The sequence below is a fragment of the Choloepus didactylus genome, chromosome 8 (genome assembly GCF_015220235.1).
Source record: "Choloepus didactylus isolate mChoDid1 chromosome 8, mChoDid1.pri, whole genome shotgun sequence".
In the NCBI taxonomy this organism is placed as follows: Eukaryota; Metazoa; Chordata; class Mammalia; order Pilosa; family Megalonychidae; genus Choloepus; species Choloepus didactylus.
In genome coordinates, this window is record NC_051314.1 from 88802747 (window position 1) to 88828405 (window position 25659).

A 25659-nucleotide genomic window follows, 5' to 3' on the forward strand; every position below is an offset into this window, starting at 1 on the left:
TATTGGATGAGAGATCCCATTGCTCGCATCTTTGCTAAATCTTTGAGTTGACTGACTTTTTATTCTTATACACATGAAGCAGTATTTTACTGTTTTTTTTTTATTAAATTCAGTTTTATTGAAATACATTCACACACCATACAGTCATCCATGGTATACAATCCACTGTCCACAGTATGATAACATAGTTATGCGTTCATCACCACAATCTATCTCTGAACATTTTCCTTACATCAGAAAGAACCAGAACAAGAATAAAAAAAATAAAAGTGAAAAAAGAACACCCAAATCATTCCCCCCATCCCACCCCATTTGTCCTTTAGTTTTTATCCCCATTTTTCTACTCATCCATACACTAGATAAAGGGAGTGTGATCCACAAGGTCTTCACAATCACACTGTCACCCCTTGTAATCTACATTATTATATAATTGTCTTCAGGAGTCCAGACTGCTGGGTTGGAGTTTGGTAGTTTCAGGTATTTACTTCTAGCTGTTCCAATACATTAAAACCTAAGACGTGCTATCTATATAGTGCATAAGGATGTCCACCAGAGTGACCTCTTGACTCCATTTGAAATCTCTCAGCCACTGAAACTATTTCATCTCATTTTGCATCCCCCTTTTGGTCAAGAAGATACTCTCAGTCCCACGATGCCGGGTCCACATTCATCCACGGGAGTCATACTCTGCGTTGCCAGGGAGATTTACACCCCTGGGAGTCGGGTCCCACGTAGGGGGGAGGGCAGCGAGTTCACCTGTTGAGATGGCTCAGTTAGAGAGAGAGAGGGCCACATCTGAGCAGCAAAGAGGTACTCAGGCGGAGACTCTTGGGCACAATTATATGTAAGTTTAGCCTCTCCTTTGCAGTAACGAGCTTCATAAGGGCATGTCCCATGATCGAGGGCTCAGCACATCAAACCGCCAGTCCCAGTGTTTGTGACAACATCAACACCAGTCCAGGTGAGGAAGTCCAACACATCCGCACCTTCCCCCAGATCCTCGGGGCTGGGGAGGGGGAGGCTGTAAATATGTTTTTTATTATCTGCCCACATTACTCTGGGATGTGTCACTATTTCACTCCAGCCTATACTAACCTACTGTATCTCACTGCCTATTTTTACTGTGGTTTTAATTTGCATTTCTCTGATTATTAATGAGGTTGGACTTTTAATATATATATTTATGGATCATTTGTATTTCCTCTTCTGTGAAATGCCTATTCAAGTCTTTTGCTCATTTTTAAATATGATAGTTTGTATTTCTCTTATTGACTCAGAAGTGTCTTAAAAATTTTTGTTAGCATTTATACAACAAAAAATATTATCACCTAAGGATTTTCTAGTTTTGCATTTCCTCTTGTAAGCCTTTAATCAAACTATAATTCATTTGTGTGTACTATTTGAGGTAAAATCTAATTTCACCCTTTTCCATATGAATGACCAGTTATTCCAAACTTATATGTTGAATGGGCCTTCCTTTCCCCACTAATATGCAATACACACGCTGTTACAAATAAATCTCCATATATGTGTGGGTCTTTGTCTCTATTCTGACTCATTGATTTAGTTGTCTTTTCCTGCCTTGATATCACATGATATTAAATATTATAACTTTGTAATATGACTTGATATTGGGTAACCCATGTTGCATTTTTTATTTTTCAGGAGTACTTGTCTGTATTTGGCATTTTATTTTCCAATTACTTTTTGGAACTAAGTTGCCCAGTTCCAAGAAAAACTATTTTGGGATATTCACTGGGATTGCATTGAATCATAATTCAATCTATAAATAATTGACATCTTATATTGAATCTCTTTAGCCAAGAACATGTTCTCTCCATTTATTTGTTCTTCTCTAATATCTTTCTATAGAATTTTATAATTTTCTCCATGAAGGACTTGAACACCTTTTGTTAGATTTTATTCCTAAGAATTTTATGTTTTTGCTATTATTACAAATTGCTTCTCCTTAGTTTTTAAAAAAAATTCCATCTGATTGACTATGGTATATAGAAATATGATCGACTTTATAAATTAACTTTGTATCCAGCAATCTTGCTAAACTCTTTTTAATTCTCATAATTCATTTGTAAATTATTTGGGACTTTCTATATAGAAAAATCACACCACTTAAAAATAATGAGTTCTGTTTCTTCCTCTCTACATCTCATAGCTTTTATTTCTATTTCTTGATTTATATCAACTGGCTAGGACTTCCAGTATAATATTGAATAGAATTTGTAATCTGCATTCTTATTTTGTTCTAGATCTTAATAGAAACATTTCAAACCATATCAGTTGTTGAGTATGTTTTATATAGGTTCTTGGTAAATGCCCTTTATCAAGTTAAGGAAGTTCCCATCTATATCACGTTTGCAAAGATTACGAGAACAAATGTTGCATTATATTGAACACTTCAATTTTGCATCTATTTAAATAGTCATATGGTTCTCCTCTGTCTTTGATCTGTTAATGTTTTACAGATTGCTGCATTTGATTTGCTAATATTTTGTTTGATTTTTTAAATATGTGAATGAGTGAGATTAGCTTATACTTTTCTTATACTGTTCTTGTCTGATTTTAATATGAAGGTTATACTACTCTCAAAAAATGAGTTGAGGGATGTTCTTTTTTATCTATTGTCTGTGAGAGTTTGTATGAGATTGAAATGATGGGGTCCTTGAATGTTTGATAGAACTTGAATGACTTCTTGTGCCCCACTTCAGATCCTTTTGGCACACATTTATTTTATTTTATTTAGTGTCAACTAGCTTCTAACAAGTGTAACCTGACAGCATCTTGCCTCAGCTCCCCACCTCTCATTTTTTGTCCTAAGTTTTGTCCCCTAGCACTTTAGGGTTTGCCAGCCTGAAGGTTCAAGAAAATTAATACCTCATGGGGCAAATATTGGCCAATGGGGGATGGAAACTGGTGGACAAATGCTTTCCTCTTCCATCCCTCAGGCAAACAATTCTGGGGTACATTCTTCCTAGCTCCCAGCCTTGGTTGTCCACCATGGTGACACACCATTTTGAGTGTTCTCCGTCCTTCTTTCATTTTACCTGGTTCCCCACTCCCAAAATAAACCAGTTCATTTCCCCAAATATACCATCTATACCTAGGCCCTTGACTCAGGCTCTACTTTCTGTGGGAACCCAGGCTAAGACACTGACCTATTAAACTGTTTGGCCTGGTGTTTTCTTTGTGGCAACATTTTAAGCTGCCACTTCAATTCTTTTTTTCTAATGCTTATACATCTGTTCATATTTCTATATTTTCTTTCATCAGTTTTGGCAAATTGTATTTTTCTAGGAATTTATCCATCTCTTCTAGAACTTCACATCTGTAGGCACAAGGTTAATTATAATATCTTCTTATCTATTTAATCTCTACAACCTCTCTAGTTGGACCTCCCCCAGTTTTCATTCCTAATATTCCTAATATTTATTTTTATCTTCTCTCCTTTTGTTTTGACTAATCTAGCCATAGATATCCCTATATTATTAGTCATTGGAAAGAACCAACTTTTGGCTTTGTTTTTGTTTTTTTTTTTTTTACTATATATATATTCAATTTAATTTCTACTCTATATCTATTGTTTCCTTTCTTTTACTTTTTGGGGGCTTTTTTTTACATTGTAAAAGAACTTCTTAAATAGGTTGCTTAGCACATTAATTTTGAGCATTTAAAATTTTCTAATGTAAGCATTGTAACTATAATACATGGACTCTGAAGACAGACTGCCTGAGTCCAGTTCCTGACTCTGCTAGTTGCTAGCAGTATGACTTCAGACAAGTTACTTAACCTCTCTGTGCTTCAATTCCTCATTTATACCTACCTCAAGGGTTGGTATGAGAATTAAATGAGTTAAAATGTGTAGAGCACTTAGAACAATGCTCGGTCCATAGTAAAGGCTAGGTAAGTTAGGATTATACATTTTCCTCTAAGTACTGTGTTAGCTGCATCCGTAAGTTTTGACATGTAGTATTATTATTCAAGTTCTGAGTTTTTATCTTTTACATTATGACTTATTCTTTGGAAGTATATTTTAAAATTTCAAGTTGAAATGGGTTTTCCTGGATTTTTTTGGTTATTAACTACTGTGGTGTTCATCAGTATTTCCAGTTCTCCTCCTCTTCCTGGACCTATGGGAGGATAGTCCTTCCCTGATCTCTTGAAGTTAGTCACGGCCAAGTGACTTGCTTTGGTCAATAAAATGTGAGTGGAAGCATTTAAGAAAAGCAGCCTGCAATTCTCCGTGCTCTTTCTTCTTCCATAGTGATTGGGGAAGCGCGTGTTGAGATTCAGGGCTGCCAGGGCAGAGCAGCCAGGAAGACAACTACACAGAATGGGCAGTTGCCCTGAAGGCCTGTCTGTACCTTGAGGAAAAACTATTCTTGCATGTGTTCACAGCATAGGCTAACTTATCCTGTCTGATGCCATTTCTGTTCTAATTGAATTGTGGTCAAAGAAAGTAACCTTATATGAAAGTAACCCTTTACATTGGCTGAGACTAGCTTTATGACCTAACAGGTCAATCTTCATAAACATTCCATGTAGTGCTTGAAAAGAATGTTTATTCTCTATTTGTCATGTGCAGTGTTACTTAAATATCCATTAGGCCAAGCTTGCTGATTATCTTCTCTATCCTTCTGACTTTTTTGTTCACTTAATTGATAACTTACAGGGAGATGTGTTAAAATTTTCCACTACCAATAGTAGATACATCATCTTATTTTGTCATTTTGCTCTATATTATTGAGGCTATCTTATCAAATGCATACAAAGTTTAGAATTATTTTAGCTTCCTGGTATAATTGGTGCTGGCAGCATATTTCTGGATTTTAAAAATCCAATCTATCTGCGTTCTTTATCAGAAGATTTATTTAATTACAGTTTATGGTGGTTATTGATATACTTTCATTTCTTGCTACCAACTTTTTAAGTGCTTTCTGTTTATCCTAATTTTTGTGTTCATTAAAAATTTTTATTTTTTTTTAATTTGAGAAGTTGTTTTTACAGAAAAATCATGCAGAACATAGAGAGTTCCCATATAGCCCCCTCCCACATACAGTTTTCCCTATTATTCACATTTTGCATTAATGTGGCAAGTTTGTTACAATTGATGAAACAATATTATTATAATTATACTATTGCATTAGGGCTCACTGTGCTGCATAGTCCTATGGTGTTTTAAAAATTTTTATTCAAGTAACATATATACAATCTAAAATTTCCCCTTTTAACCACATTCAAATTCAGTGGTGTTAATTACATTTATAATGTTGTGCTACCATTACCACCATCCATTACCAAACTTTTCCATCACCCCAAAAAGAAACTGCCTATTAAGCATTAACTCCCCATTCCCTACCCACACCCCAGGCTCTGGCAACCTATGTTCTATATCGGATTCTATGAATTTGCTTACTCTAATCATTTCTTAACAGTGAGATCATACAATATGTGTCCTTTTGTGTCTGCTTATTTTACTCAACATGTCTTCAAGGTTTATCCACGTTGTCACAGGTATCAGAACTTCATTCCTTTTTATGGCTGAATTAATATTCTATTGTGTTTATATACCACATTTTCTTTATCCATTCATCTGTTGATGTATACTTGGGTTGCTTCTCTCTTATGGCAATTGTGAATAATGCCACTATGAGCATCTGTGTGCAAATATCTTCTTGAGTCCCTGCTTTCAATTCTTTGGGTATATAACTAGAAGTGGGATTCTGGGATATAGTAATTCTATACTTAACTTTCTGAGGACCTACATAACTATTTTCCATAGAGGCTGTACCATTTTACATTCCCACCAAAAAAATGAACCAATGTTTTTATTTTTCCACATTCTATCCAATACTTGTTATTTTGTTTTTTAAATAATAGCTACTATGAGAGTGTGAAATGATATCTCATTGTGGCTTTGATTTGCATTTCTCTAATGACCTAGTGATGTTAAACATCTTTTCATGTGCTTATTAGCCATTCTTTATCTTCTTTGGAGAAAGGTCTATTCAAGTCTTTTTGCCCTTTTTAAACTAGGTTGTCTTTTGTTTTTGAGTTATAGCATTTCTTTATATATTCTGAATATTAAACACTTCAGATATATGGTTTCCAAATATTTTCTCCCATTCTGTAGGTTGCTTTTTTACTTTCATGAATAAGTGCTTTGACGTACAAAAGTTTTAGATTTTGATGAAATCCAGTTTATCTGTTTTTTTCTTTTGTTGCTCTAGCTTTTGGTGTAAATTCTAAGAAACACCCTTGCCTAACACAAGGTCCTGAAGATGCTTCCCTCTATTTTCTTCTAGGAGTTTTATGGTCCTGATTCTTTTATTTAGTCTTTGAGAAATCAGCACTTAATCTTATTGGGGCTCTCTTTAACATAACATGTTACTTTTTTCTTGCAGTTTTTATAACTTTCTCCTTGTCCTTGTATTCAGTAGTTTCACTACTATGTGTGTGGGCATGGTTCTTTCAAGTTTTTCTTGTTGGGGTTAGTTGGTCTTGAACACTTCTTGAAAGTGTGTCTTCATGTCTTTCATTAAATATGGGAAGTTTTCTGCTATTATTTCTTAGACTATTCCTTCTGTCCCTTTCTCTCTTACTTCCCTTTCTGGGACCTCACAGAATGCATGTAGACTGGTATGCTTGATGGTGTCCTGCAGGTCTCTTAGACTCTGTTCACTTTTTAATATTCTTTTTCTTTCTCTTCCTCAGCCTGACTGATTCCAATTGTCTTGTCTTTGAGTCCACTGATTCTTTCCACTGTGCTGTTGAAACCACTAGGGAATTTTTCATTTCAGTATTGTAGCCTTCAGTTCCAGTATTTCTGTTCAGTTAATTTTTAAAAATTTCTGTCTCTTTAGTGAGGCTCTCATATTATTCATTCATCATTTTCTAATATCTTTAGTTCTTTCTCCATTTATCTCCTTGAAGATCATTTTTTAAAAGACTTTGTCCAGTATGTCCAAAGTCTGGTCTTCATAGTTAGTTTCTGGATTTTTATCTTGTTCCTTTGGATAGGCCATCATTTCCTATTTCTTTGTCTCATACCTTTTTTACACACTACATTTTAATATTTTAATGTGTTAACTCGAGGATTTAGTCGCTGAGCTGTCTATTCCTTAAATTTATATCCTGCTAGTGATATGATAGGTTTCCTTGAGTGCCAAGAGCTAACAAAAACAAACCAACCAATGCAAAAACACCTTTCACAGTGTTTATGAATTAGTTCTTTGTTGGTTGATGCTCTCCTTCAGAGTTTAGGCCTCCTATAAACAAAATAAGCCAGGGTGCAAGTGAAGTTCAGGGTCCTCTCCATCTTTTCTGAGCCTATGTGTTGTCCTGGGCTTATGCTCATTAATGACCTTAGGAATTCTCCCATTTACAGGAATCTGAATGTCACCTTTAATCCCTATGAAATAGACTCCACCTCCAACCCCCAAATCCAGGGCTCTATTGTCTATCTTAAAGCAAGTAATCCTTTTCCCAGGCCACTTTGACTTAATTATTTATTACATAACTTTCTCTTGTCTGCAAGCTGCTCTGCCTATAGGCCAAGTCCTGGGATGGTGAGCAAGAGAAGTGTTTCCTGGTTCAGTCTTTCAGGCTGCCACCAAATATACTGGCACCAACATATAAGGTGCCCAGTATGCTCATAGGAGTTATTCTGCACTCTCTAGAAGAGGTTAGGGGACTGCAATGGGAGTGCAGGCTGGCATGGTGTGGCTGGTCCACACCTTGCTGGGAAAGGTAAGGCAAGGGCCAGCAACGGTGCCAGGAATGTCTCCTACCATTTTAAAAATTGCATTTTCTTGATTTAGCTCTCACCCAGTTATTGCAACACTTTAACTGTTTCCCAGAGTCTTGAGGAAGATGGCTTTGCCAGTTTTTGCTCATTGTTCAAAGATTTTGGAGCATCTTATTCTGCCTTCTTGGTCCCACTTAAAATATATACTTTTCTTGTCTTCTTTTGTTCCCCTTCACTTGGTTTTAAGTTGTGTACTCTATATCTTTTGATGGTTATCAAAGTTATTTTTATATCCATTCTTACCTTAACAAAGTCTAAAATTATTCAGTGTCTATGACTTCCTCTTCAACAATACAAACACTTTGAACATTTTAACTCAAATCACCTCTTCTCAACCTAGAATTATTTTCCCATTATTTTAGATTTATTCTTCCTCACCACACATAAATTAGGCACAATAATTACTATTTTAAACAGTAAATATTTCTTACGATTTATCTACATATTTGGCAATCTTTTTATTCACCTTTCCTTTTTGTATGTCAAATGGCCTAGCTAAGATAATTTTCCTTCCCCTTGAAGTAAATCCTTGAAAATTTCCTTTAGTGAGGATCAGTTAGTTGCTCTCAATTTAATTGGAAAATGTGTTTGTTTTGCCCTAATTGTTGAAAGGTAGTTGCACTAGATATAGCATTCTTGGTTCACAGTCATTTTTTTTTTTTTTTTTAGCACATTGAAGATGTTGTTATTTCCTTCTGTTTTCTGGCCCCCATTTATTGCTGTTGAGAAGTCAGCCATTTAAGTCTAATTTCATTTTTTTCATAGGTGACTCTTCTCTTTAGCAGTTTTCACAGTCTTCTCTTCTTCTTTGGTGTTTAGCTTCCTATGCTGTTCCTAGGTGTGAATTCTTTGTATTTATCTCCTTAGAGTTCATTGGGATTCCTGAAGCTAAAGATTCATGTTTTATACAGTCCTGGAAACATCTTGGCTATTGTTTCTAAATATTACCTCTTCCCTATTCTTTTATTTCCTTCTGGAACTTTAATTAGATACAATTTGATTTTCTCAATCTTTCCTTCATGTTTCTTAACCTTTAATATTTTCCAAGTCTTTGTCTAACTTGGCTACATTCTAGATAATTTGTTCATTCCTAGCTTCCATTGTTCTAATTTTCTCCTCAGCCATGTCTAATCTGCTGTTTAATCTCTCCACTGATTTTTAAAATTCAACGCTTATTATTTTTCATTTCTAGAAATTCTGTTTGTTTAATATTGAAGTCTTCTTACTTATAGTCTCTTGCTTCTGCTCATCTTATTCAGCTTCTCATTTCTTTAAACCTATTGAACTTAGTTATTTGATATTCTGGGCCTGAAAATGTCAACATCTGAAGGCTTTGTGGGTTTTTTTCACACAATCTGTTCTATTTTCCTGTGTGTTTTGTGATTCAGTGTGAGCTATAATTTTTTCCTTGAAGTTTCATCTGTGAAAAATGAGTACTGGGATGAGGTTGAATTCCTCAGGCAGGATTTATGTTTGATTTTGCCAGTTACCTGAGCAGTACAAACCTGGGACCACTTTAAATTAATTTTTCTGCTTGAATACTTTTGGATTACACAGCATATGAATTTGGACTGCATACTCACATGAGCACTGGCTTGTAGTTGTGAATTTTTTTTTCAATCTATCCAGGATCTTTATTTGATTATAAACCTTTGATAATTATGGCCTACATATATAGTACAGAAAATAAGGGATAGCATGTATACCTAAATTCTCAGAACTTTCCTTTTAGTTCTCATTTCTAGAATGCATAAAACCTTTTCAAAAGGCTCAGTTTAAGAGATTTTTCTGGATGAAGGGAGATATGTTAGAAAATTCAGCCATACTACTTAGCAGCCAATTGATTCTAGTCAAAACTTTCTTGATAGTGTTTCAAATGTACAGTCACTTTTTTTTTTTTTTGTCATACAATACAATTTATTAGTAAGGACAGAAAACAACACCACTACCAAGAATTCCATATGTATGTGTGTGTGTGTGTGTGTGTGTGTGTGTGTACATATATATAATTTTTTCCCCCTGTCATCCAGAATGATGATAGGATGTAGGGGTTTATTTCTCATTCTTCTTATGTAAGGAGTCCTGGGATACATCCTGGGATACATTTGAGGGCCCAGCTTTTTGTAGGGTGAGCCCTTGGCTTTGTATCCTGTCACCACACCTTGTGCAGACAACAGAGTGAAAGCTCAAAGTTCCCAGAGTTTTACAGAAACTCTCAGGATGAAGGCCAGCTTTGACTCTTGCTTACCTCCCTTTGTTCTTACTTTCACTTCATTTTCAGGTTCTGCAGATTTTTTTCTTTTGTGTCAGCTTGCTGATGCATTTAAGATTTTTAAAAACTTGTTTCAATGGGGAGTTTTTTCAGGGTATCTAATCCATTGTTCTTTTAGAAATGGAACATCTTTTTCAAGATTGGGGTTAAGATGAAGATAACACAATCTCCATGCATATAATTCTTTGTCAGTTGTTCTAGTTCTAATACCACTTATCCCCAAATGCCCTGTGCTTAAAAGGTGTATGCTGTTTGGGAGAAAGAAACATGGCAATAAACCCTTAATTACTGCAGATCAAATGTCAATGTATAGGCTAATGCAGTAAGATAACAAGTGATTAGAGCAGAGACTATTCACCACAAAGCAGGAATTGTATTTCCTTACGTTCAGAACTTTGACAAGGAAGTAAATTGGTTGGAGGCACCAAATAAGCCTCTCTATCAGGCCTGATTGTTTTGTCATAACTGACAGCATATACTGTATCAGTTCAAAGTTTAAGACTCCTGGAATGGAAATGATGGGGGAGGGAAAGGTGTTATAGAGACACTCACTTCTCCAAGGTTTCAGCTCCTAACAGGTCACAAGTGGTTGAATTATTTCAGTTATCTCTAGGAAGCAACAGTGGAGGTTTGGACGTATGCCTCTAGGCTTCACTTCTAATTCCTGTCGAGGTCAGGCATAAAGTTCCTGGAAAGAAGAAAAGAAGAAAGGGAACTGGGATACAGAGATTACTTCAAGGATACAGAAAAATGATTGGGTTGTTGTAACTCATTGCTCTGAGTCCAGCATCCTGCTCAAAACCTCTATTCCAGACCTTAAGGAGCCGACAGAAGGTGTTTTCATGACTGTGCCCTAAACTACTTGCTTAAATGTTCTCTCTCAACCTATCTTCACCCAATGATACAGGTTTCACCGGAGGGAAAGGTGGGGAGAATGTGGGAGGACTGTGTTGGCAAGTGGAATGTTATTGTCCTCCTGGACATGTTGAAGTGATAAAACTGGCCGTTAGCTCTGGATGTCTCTTAAACCCCCTACCAATTGAGCAATGAAGAGCCTGGTGATAAATAAGGTACAGAGATAAGTGAAGTAAATTGGAGAACAGAGGGAGGACAGGACAGGTTGTTCTAAGAAGGAATATTTGGCTTGTCTGAGCAGAGAAGAAGTGGGGGAATAGTAAAATGTTCAATTGAGGTGAGGCCTGTGAAGGAGGGATGGGAACCCCTGATGGTTCACACCTTTCACCACATTATTTCTGGTCTCAGCAGTGACTACTCAGATCAGTCAGGCTGGACAACCTTCCTTTCTAGGTTCCAAGAACCCCAGCTCAGCAACAACTCTCCTTGAAAATGTGGGTTGAAGGAAGATCCTTGGTAGTGGCTGAGCTAAGTATTTCAAGACTGTTCTCCTACTTCTAATTACCCACAAGTGGCCACCACACCATCTGCTGCTAGAAGCTATTGCTGGGAAAACCTACCTTTTTTTTTTTAATAAATGCAACTGAGACATATTTACATACCATACAATCATCCAAAGTGTACAATCAATTGTTCACAGTATCATCATATAGTTGTGAATTCATCACCACAATTTTTGAACATTTTCATTACTCCAAGAAAAAATAAAAATAAGAATAAAAATAGAAGTTAAAAAAAAAACCCAAACACATTACATTTGCTTTTGTTTGTTTGTTGTTGTTGTTATGCTACTCTTCCTATTTATTTTTTTTCCAATTCAGTTTTATTGAGATACATTCACATACCCTGCAATCATCCACAGTGTACAATCAATTGTTCACAGTACCATCATATAGTTGTGCATTCATCACCAAAATCAGTTTTTGAACATTTTCATTACTCAAAAAAATAAAAAAAACAAGAATAAAAATACAAGTAAAAAAGAACATCCAAACATCCCATCCCTGCATCCCCCCTATTATTCATTTAATTTTTGTTCCGTACACTGTCATCTGTCCATACACGGGATAAAGGGAGTGTGAGCCAGAAGGTTTTCACAATCACACAGTCACACTGTGTAAGTTACATAATTATACAATTGTCTTCAAGAATCAAGGCTACTGAGTTGCAGTTCAACAGTTTCAGGTATTTCCTTCTAGCTATTCCAATATACTAAAAACTAAAAAGGGATATCTATATGACATATAAGAATACCCTTCAGAATGACTTCTCAACTCCATTTGAAATCTCTCAGCCACTGAAACTTTATTTGTTTCATTTCAGGGAGAGTCTTTCTTGTCTGCCTCTTAGGTTCAATTTGGTTGGGGGCTTCTGGCATCAGACCATCGGCAGCTGTAGTCCCAGAGACAGATCACAGTTTGAATTCTACCTGGATCCTGTCTTAGGCTCTGCTTAAATAAGTAAAGTGGATCAAAGAACTTAGGTTCTTAGGGTTGGGTTCCTTTGGCTGTCCTGCAGAGAACCTTGTCTGCTAAATAATTTATGAAGTCCTCACTATATGCACAGCACTGTCTTAGTTACTGGAGGATACAAAGAGGGACAAAATACGGTGTGTGGGCTAACAGAGCTTATGATCTAGTTGTGGATCTGTCATCCATTACTCACTGGTTCTCCTTACGGGAGACAGCAAAGTTCTTCATATTGACTTTGTGATAAAGATCACTCTGAGCCTCAGTGTCCTCATCTGTAAAATGACAGTAGTAAAGAACATCTGTGTATTTAATCTCTTGAGAATGGTTTATAGACTAGATGTTTTAGATGAACTTTTAATTGAAGTATTACATACACAGAGAAAGGTGAACAAGTTATGAGTGTACAACTTGATAAATTATCATAGTGTGAACACATGCAGGTAACCACCATTCCCAGCTCAAAAAATAGAGCATGATCATCACAGTGGAAGCCCCATAATTCTCTCTCCTAGTCCTGATCCTCACCCTCTTTCTCAAAGGTAATCACTATCTGGACCTCCAACTCCAGAGAGGCATGGACTAGATTTTAAACCAGGCCTATAGGATAATTTGAGTTGTACATGCCAGGCAGGGCACAGAGTCAAAGGGCACCATGATTCTAATTTAGAGGTTCCCTTTATTCTGGGGTTACAGATCCAAAACAGATGTTTCTGGGGCACTATGGGAAGTTGTGAGGCATCCTTCCAAGTATTTTGAGAGTCTATTACAGGAACAGATGGCCAGACCACAAAGTGGTGGAGCAATGCAGATCTATGGAGATGCAGAAGTTGGCATCCTGCCCTCCAACAGAATCTACACGTGTGCCTGGACTCTCCCACCACCGGCCCAGCAGCAGTGGGTCCTCATGTCCTGGTGGGTCCATTAGCTTACTGCCTGGAACTGCTAAAGGTTTGGTGTACCTTTTGGTGGGACTGGTCAGTAGAAGGGTAAGGGCCTTCACTACAATAGAGCCAGGTTTTGGCTACAGCCAATTGACTCTGGTACCAAATGGAGGGACTTGTGATGCCTGAGAGAGCATCTTGAGAAGAAAGTGGGTGGAGCCTTGGATTCTGACTGTTTTTGTCCTGTCAACCTTTGTACATGGCTTTCAAAGTCCTAATTAATGCTTGCAAACTGTTTTTAAAAAGCAGTCTGAAAGGAGAGGCTAGGCCTCCCTATAATTGTGCCTAAGAGCCTCCTCCCGAATGCCTCTTTGTTGCTCAGATGTGGACCTCTCTAGCTAAGCCAACTGGCAGGTGAAATCACTGCCCTCCCCACTACGTGGGCTCAGACACCCAGGGGAGTGAATCTCCCTGGCAACGTGGAATATGACTCCCGGGGAGGAATGTAGACCTGGCATCGTGGGACGGAGAACATCTTCTTGACCAAAAGGGGGATGTGAAAGGAAATGAAATAAGCTTCAGTGGCAGAGAGATTCCAAAAGGAGCCGAGAGGTCACTCTGGTGGGCACTCTTACACACAATTTAGACAATCCTTTTTAGGTTCTAAAGAATTGGGGTAGCTGGTGGTCGATACCTGAAACTATCAAACTACAGCCCAGAACCCATGAATGTCGAAGACAATTGTATAAAAATGTAGCTTATGAGGGGTGACAATGGGATTGGGAAAGCCATAAGGACCACACTCCCCTTTGTCTAGTTTATGGATGGATGAGTAGAAAAATAGGGGAAGGAAACAAACAAACAAAGAAACAAACAGACAAAGGTACCCAGTGTTCTCTTTTACTTCAATTGCTCTTTTTCACTTTAATTATTATTCTTGTTATTTTTGTGTGTGTGCTAATGAAGGTGTCAGGGATTGATATAGGTGATGAATGTACAACTATGTAATGGTACTGTGAACAATCGAATGTACGATTTGTTTTGTATGACTGCGTGGTATGTGAATATGTCTCAATAAAATGAAGATTTAAAAAAAAAGCAGTCTGAACAGTCTTTAACAAATTGTAAGAAAATACTGTTTTTCTTTTTTTAATTAGAGAAGGTTTAGGTTTACAGACAATCATACACAAAATACATGATTCTCATATACTACCCTATTATTATTAACACCTTGCATTGGTGTGGTGTATTTGTTATAATTGATGAAAGCATATTTTTATAATTGTACTATTAACTTTAGTCTGTGGTTTAACTTAGGGTTCATTGTTTGTGTTTTGCAGTTCCATGGATTTTTTTATTTTATTTTATTCTTGTGACATATACAACATAAAATTTCCCCTTTTAACCCCCTTCAAATATATAATTCCGTGCTATAATTATGTTCACAGTGTTGTGCTACCATCACCACCATTCATTACCAAAAGTTTTCCATAATCCCAAATAGAAAGTTTAAATTTTAAGCCTTAACTCTATTCCCTACCCCTACTCCATCCCCTGGTAACCTATATTCTAGATTCTGAGTCTGTGAGTTTGCTTATTCTCATTATTTCCTGTCAATGAGATCATACAATATTTGTCCTTTTGTGTCTGGCTTATTTCACTCAACATGATATCCTCAAGGTTCGTCCATATTGTTGTATATATCAGAAGTTCATTCCTTTTTATGGCTGAATAATATTCTATGGTGTATATATGCTACATTTTGTTTATACTTCATCTGTTGATGGACACTTGGGTTGCTTCCATCTTTTGGCAATTGTGAATAATACCATTATGAATATCAGTGTGCAAATATCTGTTCAAATCCCTGCTTTCAATTCTTTGGGATATATGCCTAGAAGTGGGATTGCCAGGTCAAATGGTAATTCTATACTTAACTTTCTGAGGGACTGTTGAACTGTCTTCCACAGTGGCTGCACCATTTTACATTCCTATGAATAATGTCCTATTTCTCCACATCCTGTCCAACAACTGCAATTTTCCATTTTTTAAAATAGTAGCCATTCTAGTGGGTGTAAAATTGAATCTGATTGTGGTTTTGACTTACATTTCCCTAATGGCTAATGATGTTGAGTATCTTTTCATGTAGTTTTTGGCCATTTGTATATTCTCTTGGAGAAATGTCTATTCAAGTCTTTTGCCCATTTTTAAATTGGGTTGTCTTTTTGTTGTTGAGTTGAAGGATTTCTTTATATATTCTGGATATTAAACCCTTATAAGATAGTTTCCAAATATTTTCTCCCATTGTGTAAGTTGTTTTACTTTCATGATAAATTCCTTTGAGGCATAAAAGTTTTTAACTTTGGTGAGATCCCATTTATCAGTTTTTTTTTCCTTTGTTGTTTGTGCTTTGGGTCTAAAGTCTAAGAAACCATTGCCTAACTCAAGCTCCTAGAGTTAATAAATGGGTTCAGCAAAGTGGCAGGATATGAGATCAAAACCCCAAAATCAATAGTGTTACTATATATTAGTAATGAACAATCAGAAGAAGATATCAAGAAAAAAATTCCATTAACAATAGTAATCAAAAGAATCAAATATCTAGGAATAAATCTAAACAAGGATGTAAAGAACTTGTACACAGAAAACTACAAAACATTGCTGAAAGAAATGAAAGAAGACCTAGATAAATGGGAAGACAGTCCATGTTCATGGATTGGAAGACAAAATATTGTTAGATGTCAATTCTACACAAATGGATTTACAGATTCAACACAATCCCCAGGGTAAGGGGCCCTGAATAGCCAAGCCATCTTGGAAAAAAAAGGATGAAGTTGGAGGATGCATACTTCCTGATCTTAAAACTCATTATAAAGCCATAGTAATCAAAACAGCAGGGTACTGCACAAGGACAGACATAGAGACCAATGGAATAGAATTGAAAGCTCAGGAATCAACTCTCATATTTATATCTAAGTGATTTTTGACAATGTTGGAGGGGGGCAAAGACCTCTCAACGGAGAAAAACTAGTCTCTTCAACAAATGGTGCTATCTCACACTGTATACAAAAATCAACTCAAAATGGATCAAAGACCTAAATATAAGAGCCAGAGCTATACAGCTCCTAGAAAATAATGTAAGGAAGCATCTTCAAAACACTGTTTTTCTACAGTACAAACCAGATTTCACATATCCCAATGTCTTCACATATCCTAATCCCTTCCTCTTCACCTGCAAGAAAAGGGGATATAGTGCTATTCAGCCCTTGTAATCAAAAGCTGTGTTCCCAAAGAGCACCTTCCTGGATGAGGAGCACAGTTCACACAAAGCACAAAGCATCGTTATCTTAAATACTTTACTTTTGCCGAAAATGTCAAATGCTCCTGATTGGGTAGCCCAAGTACAAACAGCTCCCATTGCTTGGGTATGACTCTGCACCCAAATAGTGACAGCCCAGACCACAGAGGGAGGGTTTGCAGACCCGCTGAGGCACACAGTAGCCGCAATCCTGGCAATTCCCTTCAGTTGGTCTTGTGAGGTGGATTTAACTCATTTTCCCCATTTCTCACAAATGGGGAAGTGACCTGTTGGAGTCAATCAATAAAGTAATCATAATGCCAACATCCAACAAAACCATGGAGGGTGGATTCCACTGGTTCCCTCAGCTGATGAGAGGCCCCTCCCAAGTCAAGGATCTCCAAGAAATTAGACTAAGCCTAAAATATTGGGCAAAGGGCAAAAACAGATTATGTTTGTGATCAGGGGTATGGCTATTTTAAGAATGGATGGTAGTATCAGGGAGATGCAAATTAAAACCATTTGATACCATCTTATACCCAGTAGAATGGGTACCATCAAACAAACAAACAAACTGAAAATAGCAAGTGTTGGAGAGGATGTGGAGAAATAGGAATATTCATTCATTGTTGATCAGAATGTAAAATGGTGCAGCTTCTGTGGAAAGCAGTTTGGCCATTCCTCAGAAAGTTAATTATAGAATTACTATAGGATCCAGAATCCCATTTCTAGGTATATACCCCAAAGAATTGAAAGCAGGGACTCGAACAGATATTTCCGCATTGATGTTCATAGCAACATTATTTACAATTGCTGAGAGGTGGAAGCAACCCAAGTGTCCATCAACCAATGAATGGATAAACAAAATGTAGTCTATATACACAATGGAATATTATTCAGCCATAAAAAAGAACAATGTTTTGATACATGCAACAACATCAATGAACCTTAAAGACATCATGCTGAGTGAAATTAGACTCAAAAGGATAAGTACTGTATGAACTCATTTATATGAAATAAGGAGAATATACAAATTCATAGACTCAGACACTACAATACAGGTTACCATGTGGGGGAGGGGAATGGGGAGTTAACTTTGGGGTGATGGAAAAATTTTGGCAATGGTTGCTAGTGATGAAGTACAACTTTGTGAATGTAATTAACACCACTGAATTGTATATTTGAAATGGAATAAAAAATGAAATTTTAGGTTATAAGTTACCACATACACACACACAAGCTGTAGAACTGCATAACAAAGGGTGCCCTCTAATGCAAACAGTGGACTTAAGTTAATAGCATAATTATGATAATATTGTTTCATCAATTGATAAAAAATGCCACACTAATGCAAAATGTTAATAATAGGGAAAACTGCTGGTGAGAGGGGATTATATGGAATTTCTGTACTTTCTGCATGATTTTTCTGTAAACTTACAACTCCTCTAATAATAATAAAAAAAGAAAAATAGGTGGCAATATTGCTGATAGGCCTACAAATTTTTTTAAAAACCCTGTAAGGCTGATCAGTCCCCTCCCTTTTCCCTCTTTCACTCTGTTCCTTCCTTTTTTTTCCCTCCCTCCATTCCTTCTCCCATTCCTCCCTCCCTCCCTTCCTTCCTCATCAGTGAGATAAGAATTCAAGATCAAAGTAAAAGGGTTGTATCCTGCTGAGACCCCAGGGACCATGACAATTTTAAGACTCTTTGCTAATCACTACAACCAATAGTAACCATAGCTAATATTCATTGAATGTTTATTATGTGCCAGGCACAGTACCTTAGGTTACTTCACTTAATCTTCTCAACAGCCCTATGAAGTAGGTACTGTTATTATCTGCATTTTGCTGATGGCATAACCAATGCTCAGAGAGATTCTCAGTAATTTGCCTAAAGTCACTCAGCCAGTAAGTAGCAGTGCAAGCCCAAATTCTTTACTAGTAATCTGTAGTCCCCACTCTGCAGTCCCCACACTGTGCGGTTTCAATCCCTGTGGACCTTACAGAAGTGTGTCGGGGACATCATCAGGCACATGGGCATCACCAATACAAATTCTTTAACATTTCAAAGCAAGGGCTATTTCAAACTCAAGTGTATTTAGACCCAAACCAAAGGCAGAGCCCCCAGCCAGACTGTCTTCAATACAGTAGCTACAATTACCAGAGAAAGAACTTCCAAAGAGAAAGAGAATGGAATGTGGTGCCTTGGAACCAGGCTTTCTAGGTCCCTTTGCTAAAACAAGTGCTTCCATTTCTTCAAGAAACAGAGGGAAGAAGAGGTGCAGGGGTGGAAAGAGCAAGAACTGGGTTTCAAGGCAGGAGATGGCTTCTAGTCCCTGCTTTGCTGCTCACCAACTGTATAAACTTGAATGGGTCAATTTGACTGCTTGCTGAGCCTTCTGGGTCTAACTCCTGCTTCTTTGTTCTCCGGAGCAATGGTCTCCAAAGGAGGATGGGCTCCATGATCCACTGGATGTAGGAAGACAACGTTATGATTTCTTTTTGGGTTTTTTTTTATCTTTTAAAAATTAAGCTTTAATATATTTAATATACAGACTGACACTGGCACCCTCACTTGGTCCTCTTGTCAGATGGTCACGTATCAGGAATGTTGGGTGAGGTATCTGAGGGCAAAGAAGTACCAGGGAACTCAGTAAAAAGTTTCAAAAGTATCAAGAACACTATCTGAAAGATGAATATACATTTATTAATGTTGATGATGAACCTCGCTTTAATTTTATAGTGTGACTTGAGATATTAGCTAATGTTAGAACTTTAAAAATAATATTCATACACGAAGATGCAAGTGCCAATGTTTTTAACCAATAAAGTTTTATAATAAAAAACTTTTAGAAGCCACTTCTTTTTTTCTTACATTTTTTTATTGTGAAATATAACATATATACTGAAAAGTGATAACTTTCAAAGTATGATTTACCAAGTAAGTAGTTAGAAAATTTCAAAGAATGTTATGGGTTACAGTTCCACAATCTCACTTATTTCCTTACTGTGAAATATATGTGTAAGAAAGGTGATAACTTTCAAAGTACAATTTAACAAGTAGCTATAGAGCAAATTTCAAAGAATGTTATGGGTGACAGTTCCACCATTTCAGTTATTTCCTTCTGGTTATTCTAATACCCTAGCAACTAAAAACATAATAATAATAAAAAAAATTTTATATAAGGATTTGGTATTCATAATCCTTTGTTAAATTTCATCTTGTCTGTTGCTACCCCTTCCTCTAGTTTAACCACTGTGCCAGTTTAAATGTATTGTGTCCCCCAAACACCATTATCTTTGATGTAGTCTTGTGGGGCAGAGGTTTTAGTGCTGATTAGATTTGCTTGGAATGTGCCCCACCCAGCTGTGGGTGATGACTCTGATGAGCTATTCCCATGGAGCCATGGCCCCACCCATTCAGGGTGGGCCTTGATCAGTGGAGCCATATAAATATGCTGACTCAAAGAGAAGAAACTCAGTGCAGCTGTGAATGATGTTTTGAAGAGGAGCAAGCTTGCTAGAGAGGAATGTCCTGGGAGAAAGCCATTTTGAAACCAGAACTTGGAGCAGACGCCAGCCACGTGCCTTCCCAGCTAACAGAAGTTTTCTGGACACCATTGGCCATCCTCCAGTGAAGGTACCTGATTACTGATGTGTTACCTTGGACACTTTATGGCCTTAAGACTGTAACTGTGTAGCCAAATAAACCCCCTTTTTATAAAAGCCAATCCATCTCTGGTGTTTTGAATTCTGCAGCATTAGCAAACTAGAACAACCACTTTCCCGATCTTCAGGGATGTCTAGGCAGTGACTACCCTAACTTGTTGATATTGAAAAGAGGTGTTGACATTATGGGGAAGGGGGCAGTACCTGGTTGATGTTCTTGAAGAGGCTGTTGCCTCTAGGTTTGAGGACTTATCTGGCATAGAAACACTCTGGAGGATTTAAGTTTCTGAATAATAAACTTAGTGAGTGAAACTTTTTATAGAGTCTCAGGGACCAAGGTATTCTTTAGGGTTTTTGGGACTACTGTTGATTTGGGCTTGTCCTACTGTGGCCATTTGGCATAGCTAACTGAAGCCTGCATAAGGGTAACCTCTAGAATAGCCTCTTAACTATATTTGAAATCTCTTAGCCACTGAAACCTTATTTTGTTACCTTTCTTTTCCTGCTTTTGGTCAAGAAGACATTCTCAGTCCCTCAGTGCCACAGCCAGGCTCACTCCTGGGATCTATTTCCCACGTGGAGACCACTTTTTGGGATATCTATGTAGAGGGCTAAAACTTAGCTGGAGACAATGAATGAACGTGTGGATAACACAGAGCAACTCAACACCACTATCCAATCCAGAGTAAACCCTATTGGAAATGGGAGGTGGGCACCAGAAACAACAGTTTTAGCAATGGTGACCTCTTTTTAACAAAACAGAATGATGAAACAAATACAAGAGAAAGGGGCAGCCATGCTTTGGGGAATGTTTGTCCCAGGCCAGAGGCCAAAGGCGAGGGAGAAGACCTGTCAACAGCCATATCTTTCTAGAGTTGGGGCCCCAGGGGAGAGTTGTTTAACACATTCCTGGGCTGCTTACGGAATGTTCTTCCTATTCTAGAGAAACAAGCAGTCATGTCCAGGATGAGGCTTGCAGAGGTTCAGCTAACTGGTATGAAGAAAAGGAGATCATTGCCCAATCGTCTTCCCTGTAGACTTTCCTCTAGGAAAGGGGGGGGGGGAGTTATTTTGAAAACAATCAGCTTATCCCTCCTGATCTCTTCAGCAGCAATGTGACACTCTCACCTGTCCATGTGGTACCTGCTTCCAAGCCACAAACCTCTCCATTTATCTCCATCACTAGTTTCTTCCACACCACACTCTTCTCTGGAGGAGCAAAATAAGAATTCCCCAAAGGCATTAAGGATAGAGTTCATGTCATCTCCTACAAGAGTTATTGCAAACATGGTTATTGCAAAACCCACAGCCACAGCCAGCCATAGATGGGAAAGGACCCCAAGCTTCTAGTTTATTCCACTGGTCTTGATGTTTGGGGTTGGAGTTTAGAGGAAAGTCATCATTGTCTGATGGGGTTTGGATGGGAGCCCGGTAAATACCTGCGAGACTGGGAGAGCTTTGGAGCTGCCTCTGCTTGGAAGTGCAGGTGGGAGTCTGCACCTTCCTTTGTCCAGCCCCTAGACTCTGCTATACCATGCCAGCAGACGCCGTACGCAGGCAGCCAGCTGGCAGCTGGGGCTTGAGGATGTGGGAGCAGGTGGGAAAGATAAGTGCCAAAAGCCCTGAGGATGGAGACATGAGCTGGGCTACTGGGAATGGAGCCCTGGAGCCAGGCAGATTGAGACTGGATAACCAGCTGTGCCTACTCTTTCTGGGGCAGGCTGAGTCTGTGACACTTGCTTCTCATAGTATTGTACACAACAGAACAGGACAGCTCTGGGGGAGTCACAGTTTCTGAGATGTCATAAAGTTTCCTGAGGCTGTAAAGTTACCACCACCCCCACCGCCAAAGCTGAAAAATGTAGAAGAGTAGTAAGATAGCTGAGTTGAGGCCACAAAAGCAAATTCTGGATGGATACATGTTGCTTGCCTCAGTGACCTAACCCTGACCATGTGACCTTGGAGACAGAATCCTCCAAAGCCCTGTGGTCACATGGGAGTCACTACAGAGTTCTGAAGGAGCTCCATTTAAACCCCGTTGGTCTCTCAAGGCCTTTCTTTGAATCTCATGTTCAAGGTACTAAATGAGGGGATCCCATGGTGCTTGCTCATGTTATTCAGGAAGACAAGATTCAATCAAAACCCTGGGCAGTGCCCTTGATCCATTGGTCACCCAAACAATCTAGTCAGCCTAGCCCGTAACCCAGGGCAGGTCACAACCCAGTAATGGTGGGTGCCATAAAAAAGGAAGAAATGGTGGAATCCATCAATTTGGTGGATCTCATAAGAAAGAAAGAAGGAGGGAGGGAGGGAGGAAGGAAAGGAAGGAAAGAAGGAAGGAAGGAAGGAAGGAAGGAAGGAAGGAAGGAAAGAAAAATGGTAGAGAAAATAATAGAAAATATTGAAAACATTGCAGGATATCGCTTGTTTTATAAAGCTTTTATCTAATTTATATATGTGCATGGGTTTACTAGGTCATGATAAAAACTTCTTTTCTTCTATGGGTCACAGTTAAAACTTTGAAAATCACTGTCCTGGGAAGACATTTTTGCTTGGTTTGCTTTCATTGCTAATAGCTTCTTCCATTTATTTATTCCTTTTTCACCATCTGGAACACAAACAGGGAGAATAGCCCTAGATCCTTTTTGTCCTGACATCAATTAGAAAAGATAAATGAGTTAGCCTTTCTGGACTTGATTTTTTCAACTCTAAAACAAGAGACTGATTGAGAGGCTGGGCTGGACCCCTCTTCCTCTATGACCCCATGATTCCATGTCTCTCAGAATGTTCTTTAGGTGTTTACTGAGTGAGAGGCTTCCATTTATTCCTACCATCCGCATACCATAAAATAGTTAAGGGGGAAAAGGGGCCTTAAAAAAAAAGGAAAAACAGTTGGGTGGGAGTCATCCAGAGAGAACTTAAAGGATACATTTGTACCTGGAGAGCATCTTCTGGACATCTTATAAACCTCTGTCCATAGGGACAAGGTCTCTGGGAGCCTCTGTAGAGACAAGATTACTGCTTCAGTTCTGGCACCATGGCAGGAGGTCCAGAAAGTGCCAGTCAGACTTGGGGACAGTGACCAGCCTGAAAAAAAGGGGAGCCCATTAGTTGAGGATAGGTTGCAGCCCTGTGGCCTGACTACAGGCCTGCCCGGGCCACCTAGAGGTACACAGAGCCTGGCCCCAGATCCCTTGGGATGAAGTGCACAAGGGTGGCCTCAGCCTGGCACTTCTGGAATCATTCCTCCCAGCTAGGAATCACCTGGATGGGCTCCTTTGTTTCTAGACAGACTGCTGAGTTTATAGCACTATAGCATGGTATCTTGCACATAGCACTTCATATATATTAATTTATCAGAGATGAGTACCGACAAAAACATAATCTGAGCATCCCATAAAGACAAGCAGCCTTCCCTTGCAGGGAAAAGCAAGATTACAAGAAATATTAACTTCAAGGAAAAGAAAGAGATAATTAGTGTTTTCTGCAGAGGTTCTGATGCAGGCATCATACAACAATCAAGCTAGAGTTTAAAGATAATGATTCTGTAGTACAGGAATGCTGAGTGTCATCAAAGGCTTTGAGAGAACAGGGTATAAGACAGCAGCCTCCCTTCTTAGAACTTGGCTAGAGAGAAGCTGGGTCAGGAGACAATTAGTGATTACAACAGAACACCATAGAAGTGAATCTGATGTAATTTTGCTTTTCTATTTTTACAAAATGACATTCCTAAGAATAAAACTAAGGTGAAAATCCATCTTGGTTCAATATGAATACAAGATGGTTCATTACCAGGTGACAAGCCATGCAATACAGACAATACAAAAACCAGAGAACTGATGGGTCCTCTTGGCCTGGAGATGTCTGGAAAGGCCTAATGGGATAGACAGAACCTGAAAGAGGAGACAAATGAGAGAGCAATTCAAATATTGGGGGAAGATTAAAAAAACAACAACAACATGATTAGGGACATTGTGATGGGGCTTATGATGGCATATGCTGGGGTCACTGATGACATCTATAATCTTGCAATTCTGCCAAACTCAGAACGTTTGGATTCTCCAAGGCTGGATTATCTAGACTGTGGTCCAGCAGATAAAAAGTCCACATGTCTCTGTCACTCTGCAGCTGTAAAAACATGACAACTCTGCACAACAGCTAATTGTACAATGAGGAGAGTATTTTCTACTCTGCCTGATGAAAAAGGCTGTGCTGAAGATCAAATGAGAGAGTCCAGAGAATTTTTTATACTATCAGATTTTATATATGTTAAGTACTCTTACCACTGCTAGAATCAAGAACTGTGAAAAAAGACTGTTTAAGTTTCCTTGACTGCTCAAGCAAATTCCATGCAATGGACTGGCTTAAACAATGGGAATTTATTAGCTTACATGTTTTGAGGCTAGGAGAAGACCAAATCAAGGTATCATCAGGTGATTGTTCCTTCCTGATGTCTGGCATTCTGGGGCTGGCTGCCAGAGATCCTTGGTCCTCAGCTCCTCTGTAACATAACAATGCACATGATGGCAATCTCCTGGCCTCTCCCTTCTCTTCTGGGTTCCATTGACCTTCAATTTCTTGTTTCCCATGGCTTTCTACCTGTCTAAATTTCATTTTGCTTATAAGGGACTCTAGCAATAGGATCAAGACCCATCCTAATTGGGTCTTCATCAAAAGGTACTACTTACAATGGGTTCACACCCATAGGAATGGATTAAGAACATGTTTTTTTTCTGGGGTACATAGCTCCAAACAGAGGCTAACAGTCAATTACTATTTTATACTAGGAACTCATGTTCTGCCACCTTTTGATTAGGTTTATTTTCAAGATGACATGTTCCCCTGTCTGGCAAATGAAGCACCATAAAAGTGACTTCTGAGTGATTAACCAACCCCTTCTAGAGGTTCACGGAACTCCCTGAGAATGTCCCAAGGTGATGATTATTAGAGATTCCCTCTTTCCATGGGAATCATTGCTAGAGTTTCCTCAATGTTTTGAATTAAGAGCATTCTTTCTTTTCCTTGCATTACAAGCAGAGAATCCGAAATCCATCAGATCAGCACATCCTCAAAAAGGCACTTCATCTCTTCTGTTTCTCAGCATGTATGGTCCCTTACCCAGTTCAGTCAAAGGATGAGTGTCTCTTCCATTTAAAAAAAAAAAATTTCCATGACACCCCCTTAACGAACTGTTTCAGTGCTTAACAAACTTCAGTTTGAAGATTCTTTTGTTTCTCTTGATCCAATTATTGCAACTTGGAGAGGGGTTGGTTTCAAACGGAATACCATAATTGCCTCAGAAATGGTTCAGAAGCCACTGCACCAACAGACT

At 38.3% G+C, this 25659-nt stretch overlaps 1 long non-coding RNA gene across 1 annotated transcript; it reads right to left on the reverse strand.

Moving 5' to 3' along the window:
- Window positions 1–708: 708 nt before the first annotated feature.
- On the reverse strand, window positions 709–24793 carry LOC119543126. Its single transcript, XR_005218529.1, has 4 exons — window positions 24719–24793; window positions 23265–23414; window positions 10647–10782; window positions 709–756 (listed from the first exon to the last, which is right to left on the reverse strand). It is a non-coding gene; the product is annotated as an uncharacterized LOC119543126 (long non-coding RNA).
- Between the last annotated feature and the right edge of the window lie 866 nt (window positions 24794–25659).